The sequence below is a fragment of the Triturus cristatus genome, chromosome 5_2 (assembly GCF_964204655.1).
Source record: "Triturus cristatus chromosome 5_2, aTriCri1.1, whole genome shotgun sequence".
NCBI classification, from domain to species: domain Eukaryota; kingdom Metazoa; phylum Chordata; class Amphibia; order Caudata; family Salamandridae; genus Triturus; species Triturus cristatus.
In genome coordinates this window covers 331,934,852-331,949,447 of record NC_140588.1, presented here as the reverse complement: position 1 = coordinate 331,949,447, position 14,596 = coordinate 331,934,852, and the positions used below count along the sequence as shown (strand labels likewise).

At 44.7% G+C, this 14,596-nt stretch overlaps 1 long non-coding RNA gene across 1 annotated transcript in view; it reads right to left on the bottom strand.

Moving 5' to 3' along the window:
- Positions 1-14,596, bottom strand: part of LOC146822938 (uncharacterized) — a 93,500-nt gene that overhangs the window by 60,068 nt on the left and 18,836 nt on the right. Inside the window, exon 2 of the long non-coding RNA XR_014962096.1 lies at positions 10,507-10,625. This is a non-coding gene — a long non-coding RNA (uncharacterized LOC146822938). The remainder of the gene's footprint in view (positions 1-10,506; positions 10,626-14,596) is intronic.

Below are 14,596 nucleotides of genomic sequence, written 5' to 3'. Positions count from 1 at the left end.
CCAGTGCTTCTTGAGGTTCGCTCATTTTTACCGACGATTTATCAACCACTTCTGGACCCTAGCCGCACCTCACACATGTTTGATGCGGAAAAAAGACCCTCCTCCAAAGGAGTGAGAAGGCTCAGAAAGGTTTTGAGGCATTCAAAATAGCCTTTGTGTCAGCCCCAGTATTGGTGCACGCCGACCCAGACCGACCTTTCATAGTAGAAGCAGATGCTTCCGAAACAGCAGTATGAGCGGTATTATCCCAACGTCATCAAACGACAGGCCAGTTACACCCAGTGGCTTACATGTCGAGGAAGCTTAACACAGCCGAACGCATTTATACAGTAGCTGAGAAAATAAGAAGGCAGACACCTTAACTCATGAGGAATCTCAAAACTCTCCCGAAGAAGGCCCCAGGCACGCTCTTGGGGATCCACGTAATGTAGTTTGTGTTACTTACACTGAACCTTTTCTAAAGAGCTTAGCGCACAATATCCTGTCAGGGGAATGGAAGGCATGGTTGAGGAGAAACAAGGAATGGCAAGTGAAAGAAGGACTTCCGATAAGAGGGAATCAGCTCTTGATACCAATCCTTTCGCTAAGAAAACAGGTGTTTAATTGGGTCCATAACCTATCCAGTGCTGGACACAATGGCACAGAAAATCTACCGAAAGAGTTCTGAGACAGTTTTGGCAGCCAACTGTAAAAAAGGACGTCAGTAAATGTGTGATAGAATGTACAATTTGTACCCAAATGAAAAACAACCATACTAGACAGGCAGGACTACTACAACCACTTCCTACTCCACTGAAACCTTGGGAACACATATCTCTGGATTTTATAATAGGGTTGCCTCCCGATAAGGGACACACTGTTTTTTTGGTTGTAGTGGATTCCCTTACAAAGATGGCACACGTTATTGCCTGCAAATAAATACCTACAGCAGGCCAGTTAGCCCACTTACTGTTGCTACACGTCATAAGACTACATGGCTTGCCAACGATCATTGTTTCCGACCTTGATTCGCAGTTTACAGCTAACTTCTGGGAGGCGTGGTGTTCCTCATTAAGAATCTCTTCCAATCTGTCCACCAGTTTCCTCCCACAAACAGATGGGCAGACAGAGAGGGTGAGTCAGACCTTGAAGCAGTATCTCAGATGTTATGTGGATGGCACATCAGAAGTTTGGTTAGATAGTTTGTGGTTACCGGAAATTGCATATAATAGCGCAACACATAGTTCTACTAATCATACACCCTTCTACTGTACTTATGGGTTTCATCCTCGTTTGATCCCTTTTCTGAACCCCTTATATAACAATAACACCCCAGAAGTGAAAGATAAAATTGAGCACATACACAGTTCCCTGAGAGAAGCACAGAACAGTTTGAGAGAGGCGAAAACCAAATATAAGGCATATGCTGACAAACACAGATGTCTGGGGCCGGTATACAGAAAGGGGGATTATGTGTGGGGATCTACCAAGTGCATCAGGTTTAAAAGATACAGTATTTTCAATCCTAAATACATAGGGCCCTATACAGTGATAAAAATAATAAATCCAGGGGTGGTGAAGCTTGCTTAACCCTCTAACCTAAGAATTCATCCTGCTTTTCATATCTCGTTGGTCAAATCTTCCCACTCATCTATGAAGAGACGTCCATTGCCAGTCTCAGTGGACAACGATGTTGAGCATGAAGTGAGGGGTATCATAGATTCTAAAATCTACCGACGTAAGTTGTGGTATCTGGTAACGTGGAAGGGGTATGGGAATGAGGAAAACTCTTGGGAACCAGCATCAGGGGTATATGCCCATCGTTTCACTGCTTCCTTTCATAACAAACTCCCCAGAAAACCTTGTCTCTGTCATTGTTCCTCGGGAGAGGGATGTACTGTCACAGCGCATCAACGGGGAGCTCGGGTTCGGTAGAACACTGCCAGAAAACCCATGTTCCGCGGCGAGTCTGGTAATCCCTCACATAAACTACATATCCCATGATTCCAGCCGTCTTCTGACGTGGCCACGTCAGAGGTACCTCAAGATCAAAAGAGCTTCAGGTGCAGGAGTCAGGGCCGTTTATTTTGTACTAAGAGTTCCGGAGTCCTCGGAGTGAGGTCCAGTAAGGATGCTGTACGCACCAAAAAGCCCGTTTTTTCTCTGTGCTACTGGACTGCGGACCGCATTGTGTGCGTAGCTGCACATAGCGTGCTTTGGGATTCACCGCTGTTCTCCTGTGTTCGTGAGTCGGGACTCCGACTCTTGCATGGAAGAGCAAGCGGAGTGTTGGCAGCGCGTTTTGTACTTGGGCCCTTCTGTGTGCTGCTATCGGTCAACGCTGTCTGCTTGGCTACGCATAGCGCTATTTTTGTACTTCCCGTGGTTCTCCTGCATTTCAGAGTAAAGGCTTCGACTCATGAGGGGAGTACGGGGGGAATCTTAAAGGTTCTGGATTTTTCTGCTGCTTGTCTTTTTTTTCCTTCCTAAAGAAGTGATTGGGGAACATACTATCAAGGCTATACCCAGTGCTTAATTTGTGCCGGTGCTTTCCGGTGCTAAGCACATGCTCTTATTTCACAGGGTCTATAGAATTGAGAGCTATGGGTATGCTCCAGAGGAGTGTTGCAGGTGCTGACTTATTAATGGTGGAGTTTCTTTCATTGTTTGAAACCAGTGAATTACCTGTACAGAAAACTCCTGATATAGTCTGATTCGGTTGAGGTCATTAACTTCAATTGGTGAAATAAGCTGCAAGCTATCCCTCCCTCATCAGCGGGAGGTGTGATTTGCAACCAGTGCTTAATTTGAGCTGTGGTTTCCGGTGCTCGAACCGGCACTTAATTCTCAAAACCAGTGCTTGTGACAGCTGCCACAAGGTGGCGCTCTCTTGCTAATTTGAAGATAACCACAACAACAGGTAACCATTCATTCAATAAACATTAAAATGACTATTACCTGGCTCTCAAACCATTCTTATAGCTTTGGGGGCCTGAAATAGTCCAAATAGTCACACTTGAGGGTGTTTGATGGCAAGTACTTGTGTTGTTTCTATCATTGGCAGCATTGCAGGGGCAATGTGTGGTGCAAGCTGCAGTGGCCTCCTGACGAGAGCCCCTGCACTTATTATTTTACAAATTAAGCACTGGCTATACCGTATTGAGAGCCAGAGGTTCATGGCTCCCGCAGCATGGAAATAAGCCGTGTTTCTCCAGGAGGCAACACTAGCATAAGGAAACCTTAAATCCAGCGTCATAAAGTTTCGATGAGTTACTGCCAATATAACCTAGACCAATGAATTGAAATTGGTGATTTGAGTTTGGAAGTTGTACCCAGGAGTCTATGGGTATTGTTTATTGAGAGGTTGCCTTTAACTTTGTTTTCTTATGGATGAAACAACAGCGTCTTTTCCTAGTACCATTGTTGATTACTGGGCTTGTTTGTGTTTGTTTCTCACAGCAGGGGTTGTTTGAGAGTTCTAGGAGTGCAAGCTCTCTGCCCCTGTTACTCTTCTAACATGTATATCTTAGGTAGGTGTGTGTCATAGTTACACCACACGGTTCTGGGAATTACATTACAGCACATTAGTATTCCATTGCACTGATGTTGAACAATCTCTTCCTTTCATTAGATTTCGAAGTGGATATCATGCATCAATGTCTTCCGAATTGGAATAAGGCAACCACCTTTTTACTTTCAGGTATATTTAACAGTTTAGACACTTGAAGGCTTGATAGTTAAGGAGTACCCTTATGAACTGCGTTATTATTGTTGTTTTCTTGTAACAGGTCTCCTTTCCGCTGTTCCCTTCCTTCCCTTCCCCCGCTTGATCACTTCATTAAGTCTGCATACTCAACACCAGACCTTGGGGCTATCAGGAGGTGGACCATACACAGCAACATATGATCCTGAGGATTCAAGGCCTTGACACTAAACTCAGAATTTCAAAATACATCTTTTAGTGATGATGATTTTTATGTTGTGTGTTTGAAAATGTATTTTGCATAATCCCTGTCTGGGTTAAAGTCACAGGAGCAGGGGATGTGCATTCACACTAGACTGACGCAATGGGGTGTTGAGGTGTGTTCTGCCTTTCCTGGGTGACTCATAGCCAGGCTGGATAGACCTGGGTGCATTTAGGGTAGTGGGAGGAGTTGTCACTTGCATCTGAATGGACTGTGTCTGCCTCTCACAAAGCTGTCTTCACCTCCTGTGATGAACCTGGCCTGAGGCAGGCTGAACTGGTTTATGTATGCCACTGGAACTTTGATTGTACCAACTTCAAAGGAAAATGTGGTACAAATATTGGGGCCCTGACCACAGAACTTTAAAATTCTCTTGGATCAAGGAACCTGGAAGAAGAGATGGAGAAGCTGTGAGGAGAGACTGCCACTTTGTAGTGTGCTTCGCTGTGCTGGCTTGCAGTAGCTGCTTCTCTCTGGGGTAGAAAGGACTGGCCTGAACTTTCTGCAACTTCTTTCTGAGTGTCTTCAAGGGCTTTAAATACAGATTGGCCCCTGTTCAAGAAGTCGCAAGCTCAACAAAGACTTCAAAATCCTCTGGGTACTGGTTGTTTCAGTTGCCACAGAGGAAAAATCAACACAACGCCTTCCCCAACGCCGCTGGCGGCTCCGTGACCTGAAGGTACTGCAGAGGGCACTGACGCACTTCGCACCGCAACCCTGGTCTCACCAATGCCACGGTTTGATGCCGCTACCAAGCTGCTGCTTGCACTGTGACCTGTGGGTACTGCACTACGCACCGCCTCGCTTCACACTGCCGCCCTGGTATCCCCAATGATGCCGTGACTATGTCACTGATGTCGCTGCCTGCACAGTGACCTGTGAACACCGCTCGTGGAGAACACGGAGCACCGTCCTGCTTCGCACCGCAGCCCTGGTTTCACCGATCATGCCACTCCAAGCTGACATCGATGCCGTGGCCTGCACTGTGGTTTGGGGACACCGCTTGTAAGTTACTTGACCCACCGCCCCATCCCACACAGCAGCCTTGGCCCATCGAGATCGGCACCATCGACTCCAGTTCATCAGCTGACGACAGCGTTTCAGCAAAGATGCTGCCGCTGCCAGCACAGTGACCTGCTAGCACCGTGATGAACACTGCCCCACTTCACACTGCAGTCCTGGTCTCACTGACGCCGCTGGATGCCGTCACCAAGCCGCTGCCTGCACCACGACCTGAGGGAACCACATGCTGCACCGCTGCACTTCGCAACGCAGCCCCAACTCCCGCCTGCTGTCCCGACTTCAACTGCACGGAGTTTGACCTGCAACACGTGTGACTTCAAGGGCCTGACGACTCCTGCACTGACCTCCGGTATTGCTTGCGACGCCAGCTCATCGGACCTCATCGCAAGGTCCCCAGCTCCCTGCATTTCTAAAGGTACTGTTTTGCGGGTCTCTTCCCGACACTGTAGCTGGCCGGCGACGCCGCAGTCAGCCAGATCTGTTGGATTTGTTTGTTCCTGACGCCATGATATGTCCGGGTGGAGCTATCATCTTAAAGGAACTGTTTTTAAAGTCTATTTTTTCTTTATGAATATTTTAAGTAACTGTATGTTGGATTTTTATTGTTTTGGTCTTGCTTTACACAGATAAATATTGGATATGTTTCTAAGACTGGGGTGGTATCAGTTTGAGGTGTTTTCACTGTATTACTGCTGGTTATGTGCAAATGCTTTACACACTACCTCTGGGATAAGCCTAACTGCTCATGCCAAGCTATCAAGGGGGTGAGCCCGGGTTATTTTAGACGTATAATCCCCTTGTCCTGACTAGAGTGGTCGATTCAGCCTGGGTTAGCTGCATACCCTAGCCAACCAGAAAACCCATTTCTAACACACCTGTGTCAATTTTCTTTTAAAATATCAGCCACTTAACGGTATTCAAGACTTACAAGTGCTAATAAACAAATGTGTGCTTTGCCTTTGTTTCAATGAGTATGCACAATCAAGTCGTACTGGAAACCTCTGGCCAGCTGATACTGTGATTCACAGATTATGAATATTTTTTTGCCAATAAACATTTCCAAATTTGTTTCAAGAGATTTTTTTTTAACATAGACATTAACAGCATTTTTTTTTTTTAAGTTCAAAAGAGTTTTATTAAGCAGTAAAAAGGTAAATGCAATACAAGATATCAATTGGGGAGAAAGGGAGGAATAAAAGAGGCAGGAAGGAGGAGGGGAGTGGGATTACAAATAAAACCTATAAGAGAAATTGCATGTAGAAACAATGAACATGGGCATTGAAAAGAAATAAAGAAATTGTGTCAATTCTGATCAAACAGTAAATTACAAAGAGCATAAAAATGAAACAGCAAGGTAAAAATATGCAGAACATGAGAAAGGGTATCATGGGGGTTTGGGAACTTCTTGTTGGGCAGGCAGTGGAAGGGAGGAGCGAGCAGCACAATTGTCTAAATATAGCGTAATGGGGAGCCATAAGTCTGCACGTTTAGCTGCCAAGTGAATAGGGAAGACAAATGCATTATCAAGTCTATGATTATAACATACATTGTACCACCACGCTTTAAAGGAAATGTTGGATGCATTTTTCCAATTAACAGTAATCTGTTGAAAAGCAACAGCCAATAGCAAATCAACAATACGAGCAGATGTGTCTACATTATTCCAGCTAGTAGACAGACTGCCCAGGAAAAGATGAACAAGGGAAAAGGGGATGCTAGTGTGAAAAATAAAATTGATTTGGGCCCATACCTGTAACCAAAAGTCATGAACAAGCTTGCAATGAAATAGCATGTGTGGCAGGGTGGCATTGGGGACATCACATGACCAGCACTTGTCTGGGGTAGCAGTAAATCGCTTATGTAGTGTAGAAGGAGTGTGGAGTAGCCTATTATAAATAAAAAATAGGGATTGTGTCAACGAAGCCGCTCTGGAGGTTTTGCGCAATTTTGTCCAAATTTTGTCCCATAAGGAAATCGTCCAATCCACCCCTAGGTCATCTTCCCACTGAAGTTCAACCTTGGATTTAGGCCTGGGTAACTCGGGAGTATGAAGGTATTTATAAAGAAGAGATGCCTTGGGGACAGTGCGGAGGAGAGAATGAAGTCGAACAGCAGGGGTGATAGGGATAGGGGGAGGAGAAGGAGAAGCCAAAAGTGGTATGTAAAGCTCCAAAACAGCAGCCTTGAGGAGAAGATACTTAGAGAAAAAGGATTTGGGTAAGCAAAAGGAGGAACAAAGGTCAGAGAAAGAAACAAAAGTGGAACCAGAAAAGAGTTGCGAAATCCAAAGCAAACCACGGGATCTCCATGATTTCCAATAAAAGGGCTTATTACCAATTAGGAGATACTTATTATGCCAGATAGTGGAAGAGATTAAATCAGCCACTGTCACAGGAGGGCCGGGAGCCGCTGCTAATAGAAGCTTAAGAGTATACTTGTGGATAGGAGTGGGAGTCAATGAAGGCTTACGAGAAAAAGCAAGATATTCTGCAAAAGAAAAGGGGAAGAGTAAAGTACGCTCAACTTTAAGCCACAAGGGGCAAGGGGAGGTGGAATCTTGTAACCAAAGGGAAGCTTGACGCAATAAAAAGGCCCTCTGATACGCAGGGAAGTCAGGAAAATTAACACCACCTTCAGATGCTGGACGTATTAGCCTAGCCCGAGACATTCTTGGTTTTTTGGAATTCCATAAAAACGAGGATAGTGTTGAGTTAATCTTAGTAAAAAATTTCACTGGAATGGGGAGTGGAATATTGGAGAGTGTGTACAGAATAATGGGAGATATCATCATTTTGATAGTATCGAGGCGTCCCCACCAGGAGAGGTATAAAGGATGCCATCTTGTCGTGAGATCTGCAATTTTCTGCGAGCATTTGGACATACACATAGAGATAGTGTCTGAAATTGAGGGAGTAATATATAAACCTAGATATTTAATGTGGGACGGACTCCAGGTGAATCGAGATTCAATAAATTCTTGTTTGAAAGTAAATTTGGTTAGGGGAAGGATCTCACATTTATCGTGGTTAAGTTTATATCCAGAGATAGAGGAAAACGTTCTTACTTCAGTCATGAAAGCAGGGATGGATTCTGTAGGTTTAGAAAGAAAGAGTAATATGTCATCTGCATATGCAGCGAGTTTAATATGCAGATCTGCAATCTGGAAGCCGTGAATGGCAGGATTTTGACGCAACCTGGAAAGGAAGGGCTCCAAAGCAAGGTTGAAAAGAAAAGGGGATAAAGGGCAACCCTGGCGAACGCCTCTGCCCAGGTCAAAATAAGGTGAGATTTGACCATTAGCAAAGACTGCCGCTTTAGGATGAGAATATAACAGGGAAACTAAAGAGATAAATCTAGGACCAAAACCAAACCAAGTGAGGGTGTGGAATAGATAGCACCATTCAACACGATCAAAAGCCTTTTCGGCGTCAAGGGCTATCGCTGCAAGTGAGTGCTGATAACGGGAGGACTTTGATAGGATATTAAATAAAAGTCTAGTATTGTCCGTAATGTACCGGCCCTTAACAAACCCAGATTGCTCCTCTCCCAGTAAATCGGGGAGAAGGTGGTCCAAGAAATAAAAGTGCGCAATAGAGAGTGAAGTCGTGGGATTAGCAGTTTAGAGAAGTGAAGGTAGAATTCGACAGTAAAACCATCAGGTCCTGGGGCTTTGTTGGGTTTGAGATGTTGCAATGCAGTAAGTAGTTCCTGTTGTGTGACTTCTGATTCTAAGGAGGAGAGATCTGGAGGAAAGTCAGCTGGTGTATGAATGGTGGAGAAGAAATGGTCAAGGGAGCTAGGGTTAGGTTGGGTTTCAGAGGTATACAAAGTTTCATAGAAACGCGAAAATTCAGCAAGAATATCAACATCAGTATGCTTTAAATTATCATCAGAGTCATAAATAGATTCAATATTCAGCTTATTGTGCTTAATCTTCAAATAATTAGCTAGGAGCTTTCCAGCCTTGTTCCTACCCCCGTAGAATTTAGCAGTAGATTTCAGCAGGTACAAAGAGGCATCTTCTGTAGACTTCTCATTAAACTTCATTTTTGCTGCAATGAGGGCTGTCAAGCTATCAGGAGAGTGTGAAGTAAAATACGCATGTTCCAGTGTTTTAATGTCGGAAAGGAGATTTTTGGTAAACCTTCGGGCATTTTTACGCTTGTTCGCAACATAACTTATAATAAAGTCACGTGCTGCTGCCTTAAAAGCATCCCAAATAGTATGATCAGGGAGGGTATCATCATCGTTGCGGAGGAAAAATTCATCAAAAAAGGAAGTAAAGGTGGCTGTAAATTTGGGATCTATGAGGAGGGAATTGTTGAAACGCCATCTCCTAGGGCCAGTAGTTTTAGGGAGTACATCAACACTAGTGAGGACGGGGGCATGGTCAGAAAGCAAAATCGGGCCTATCTCAGAGTATAGGAGTGACTGAGCGAGGTTGTGGGAAAGAAAGATGTAGTCAAGTCGTGACTGGGAACGGTGACAGGGAGAATAAAAAGTATACTCCCGCAACTTTGGATTGGAGAGGCGCCAGGAATCTACAAGTTTGTGTTGTGAAATCGCATGACTAAACAGTTTGTGGGGCTTGTTGGGAACATAAGGGGCTTTGGACTCTCTATCAATAAAGGGATCAAGGGGTTGATTACAATCCCCCGCCAGGATAAAGTTGTGATCCATAAATTTAGTTAGAAGTGGAGAAAAATCAGCCCAAAAAGAAGGTTCGCCTGTGGTAGGACCATAAACATTGAGAAGAGAGACTTGAACACCTCTAAGGGACAGTTTAGCATAGACCCAACGACCAGAAGTATCCGACTCATGAGTGATAACCTGTAGGGGAAGAGACTTGCGACAAAGGATTGCCACACCATTACGCTTGCCATCACCTTGTGAAAAAAACAATTCACCCACCCAACCACGCTTAAGCTTAACAGATTCAGCCTCAGTTAAATGCGTTTCTTGGAGGAATGCAATATCGACATTCAATTTGGCAAGATGTGACAGAATCCGTTGACGCTTAATCGGGGAATTAATACCCTTCACATTCCATGACAAAATATTCAATGACATGTTATCAACTTATTTATAAAGAATATACATGACACATCCAATGAGAGATAAGCCCAAAAAGAGTAGAAAGTCGAAAAGGTGAAAGAAAGAAGAGTTGGTAGAAACATAGTGAAAACAAGGGAAGCGAACAAGTGACCATAAGTATGAGCCGTAGCAAGAAAAGGAGAATAGGATGCAACAATGTCGTACGTGACCCAGAAAGCTAGGAGTAAGAAAGAAGTAGAGAGAAACATGGTAGAGACATTGGAGTAAGGAGCCAGAAAGGGGAAAGAGGTTGAGAAGCAAGTGAAGCATGAAAAAAGAAGAGTGCAATCCTCATAGGTGCAAGGAGTTCCGAACAATAATATTAAATCAACGTGAAAATATGCGGACGAGAACACAAACATAAGAAGAGATAAAAGGGAAGGGAAAGAAGAAAAACCAACGGATAAGCCAGGAAGATAAATAAGGAAATGGGGGAAAAACATACCTATAGAGGGAAGATACGAGAAAGGGTGGAGGGAGGAAGGAACCACAAGGGTGAGGCAGCACATCGAGGAGCAGCGAGACTGGGGTCGGGAGACATCATCAAGACACGAGGACAAACTCCTGTAAGATGAAAAAAGAAAACAAAGGGTTAAAATGTGCTAGGAAATCAAGATGAAACCATAACTGAACACGGAAAACAGGGAACAGCCATAATGTTTAAACAATAAAAGAAACATTAACGGAACCATATAAAGGAACAGAGAAATTCAGGCGAGTTATAACAATGAAAAACACTAAAGAAACACAGCATAACATGCAAAGCCATATAAGAATTATAAAAACATTATTCATCCGAAAGCAGAGGATGACGGTCTGGAGGCATCCATAGCAGAGGATTTATGTGCATTAATGAAACTTTGCAAACGTATTGGGTCCTCATAAGTTGTAGTCTTGTTATTGTGGGTGACTTTAAATAAACATGGGTGATAGAGGCCGTATCGAGCCCCCATCGCCCGCAAATCCGCTCTCAGATTTAGAAAAGCTTTCCGCCGGGCAGCCATAGCCTTGGCATAGTCTTGCGCAAAAAACAGGGGAGATCCAGACCAGGTAAGATTCGGAGAGGCTTTGGCCGCCGCCAAAACCATCAAAAGGTCAGTGTACTCCAAAAAGTAGATGATGACCCCTCTGGGTCTCTGAGAAGGAGAAGTTGAGGAAGGTGGACGACCCAATCTGTGAGCTCGCTGAATATTAAGGGACCTGTCCTGTGTCAGATGCAAGAGTTTAGGAAGGAACGACTTGAAGAAAGTGATTGGGTCAGATCCCTCAAGTCCCTCGGCCAGGCCATAAATACGAAGGTTGTTGCGCCTGTTCCTGTTTTCCAACTGTTCCACTTGTTGTTGAAGATCAGAGACTTGAGATTTTAAGTTGGAGACCACAGAAGATGTTTCTTGAAACGACTGAACAGACTTTTCAACTAAAGTTACTCTCGTTTCCATTTGCGACCAGTTATCAGTAAGGACCTGGAGCTTAACATTAGTCTCTTCCATAAAAGGACGCAGGGATCTTATCTCTTCTAACAACAGTTCCATAGATACAGGCCCCGAATGTTTTGGAGGCGAAAGAGAGTTTGACTTGAGTCTCTTGGTGTTAGATTTAGAGGTATCCTGCGGGAGCTTAGATGGCTCCATTGGTGTATCTGAACCAGATGAGTTGAGAGAATCTTCCAATTGCGACAGAGCGGAGAAAACCTTAGAATTCTTCGCAATTTGGGGCGTAGTAGAACGAGGCAGGCGCGACATTGATTTAAGTCTGCCCATGTGGCGAATCTGTGGAGTGGCTAACTCATTGGAGATCACAGGAGGCAAAAATGAAAACAACACCAGAAAGAGCCCATCAGGGGAGCGACGACGTCTGAATATCACCAGAAAAGAGTATAGCTAGCTTCAAAGCACCACAGCGAAAACCTTCATCTGAGCGGACATAAAAAAGTGAGTGAAGCCATCAGAGAAAGATCAAAATATCATCCATGCGTCAATGTAAAGTGGAGAGGTGGCATCAACTCACTTCATAACTCAAAGTGGACTTAAACAGAAAAGCGGAAATATGAAAAGAAAAGTCCTCTCATGTACTACATAAAAATCCGCAGCGCAAAAAGAGCGTCGACAACGAAGGGCCTCCAGGTGCGATGTAGTGAAATAATTTGCTGCTGCAAATAAAAGCAGATGAAGAGAATAGTGAAAAGTTCATGACTGAAAAAAGAACTTTTCATGAAGGAACGTCGTCCTTAAAAGAAGTGGGCAGTGCAATAATGTTGACACTTCATGACACAATAAGAAATCAAGAAAACAGGCATTCTGAGAGTCGTTGAGGGCCTGGAATTCTAAACATGGAGAATGCTGAACTTGTATCACCACCGTAGCCTCATAATGCGTGTCGCGCTAAAAATTCAAAATGGCGGCCGGAGCCTGACAGGACTTACAAAAGCATTTTATAGCGTCATGGAGCCTCCAAAATGAAGTTGAAAGCAGCGAGTAGGGTCAGGGCATGTTCCCATACTTCAGCCGCCGTTTGTCATCCGGAGAACTGGGCAGAAACCGGCATGCCTTCCAACGCCGCCTCGGAGCCTCACCGATGCGCCGCCATCTCCTGCAGGCGCCAAGCCACGCCCCAGACATTAACAGCATTAATTGTGGAAACTGCACCAGTCACAGATTTGCGGCATCTTATGGAAATGTTATGTAACATTTTTTCACATTGCTATTTTCCCAAAGCCTTATTGTACACACTGTAAAAGTTCCACATTGGAGGAAAACAGTCAGGGGATGTTCCTCCGGTATGGCGGAGGAGCATCACCCCACTGAAGAATAAAATTATAACAAAACCATTTCATTATTATTTTATTTTTCGTACTGAGCCAGTAATCGCTATTTAAGTACAATTGCCAGCCGAGTCTTAGGGCGGTGCCATCCTCACGGAGTGTCATGGCAGCAGAATGGAGGAGAAATGGTTGGCACTGTTAGTGCGTATGTCGGTTTGGCCGCCGGTCTTAGGATGGCCAAACCGACATGCGCACTTATATTTCTCCAACCCGAGCTGTGTTGCACAGCCGGGTGGAGAACAGGATCAGGTTTCCTAAGCCAGCGCGAGCGTCAAGTCAGGCCACTCGGGCAAATCATGGTGCTTCTCTCATGCTGGTAAATAATATTACCAGCATTAGAGCAGCGTCTGGATTGTCCCCTAATAGCCTGTGCAGTGTGCACCAGCGTAGGGAGAGGAGCACCAGAGGGCGTCCGCATTGGCAGGTAAGTGATTTATTATTTTCCCCTGAGTCACATGATGCTGAACGGATCTGCCGCCGGCACCAGGGCTCGAACCGTGTACCCTGCGCTCCAGAGTCAGCCGTTTTGGCCGCTGCCCCACATCTCTCCCTAAATTAAGAGGACCATATGCCACCTGCCGTTTTTTAGGCTGCATTTTAACCTTCTGGTATTTTTTTACCTGTTAGTATAACCAAAATGTTTCCTCGTGGGGGCATGGGTGTTATTAAGATCTAAAAATAATATGGGCTTACAGTATATATCTCCTGTGACTGCTTGGCCAGTGGGTGCTTATCCTAGAAACGAGCGTCAACACTATGGAAAAGGAACTAGAACTCCACAGACGCAAGCTGTTGGAGTCACGAGAACAGCACGAAGACCTGTAGCACCACCTAGAAGACCGAGAGAACAGATATCGCATTTCAATAATAATTATTAAGAGAGTCCTACTTAAGTACTAAATCTAGAAATGCGCCTTGAGGCGAAAAAATGCCTGCTGAACTTGTGGGAGCCTACAGACGTGGGAAGGATGGGCAGGATTTGGGTAACATTGGGACTGATGATCGCGAAAAGAAATATAGCTCAGCACTGGGGAGCCGTCCAGCCTCCCGTGTTAGCAGAATGGAAGAAAAATATGGACTGGTGCATGTTTAGGGAAAAGACTGTCTACGTTGCAAGGGGGTGCCCGAAGAAGTGGTCATTAATTTGGGGGGCCTGGAACGAGTACCGTGGAAATATCTGTAGTCCATCCCATAGCATTGATCTAGATGACCAGGACTCAACTTGATCAGTCCATGTCAACCGTTGTAGATGCTGTGAATTGTAGCCTCGATTTGTGAACTGTAACTGTACGAACTCCTCCATGTCTGAAAGTGCAAATATGTCCTGTATTTTGTGCTGACTGTTTATCGTGTTAAGTTTTAATAAAAAGAAATACAACAACAAAAAAAAGAGAGTCCTACTTAAGGCAGATTCAGGCAACCTGGAGACCTATGTTACCTGCCTCATCTCTCACGTGCCTCCATACCTTGCTGAGAAAGAGATTATCCTCGACCACACACACAGAGCTGGTTGCCCCGCTAATGCACCAGACCTGCCCCAAGATATCCTAACCTGCATCCATAACTACCCGCTAAAAGAGGCATTAATGTCGGCGGCAAAAGACTGGGGTCTCCCACATCGTTTGAGGGAGTAAAAGTGTGACTCTACCAGGATTTGTTCCCTTCACGGTCGACTGACGCCATTTCTTCAAAGCAGCTAGCACATGTCTACATG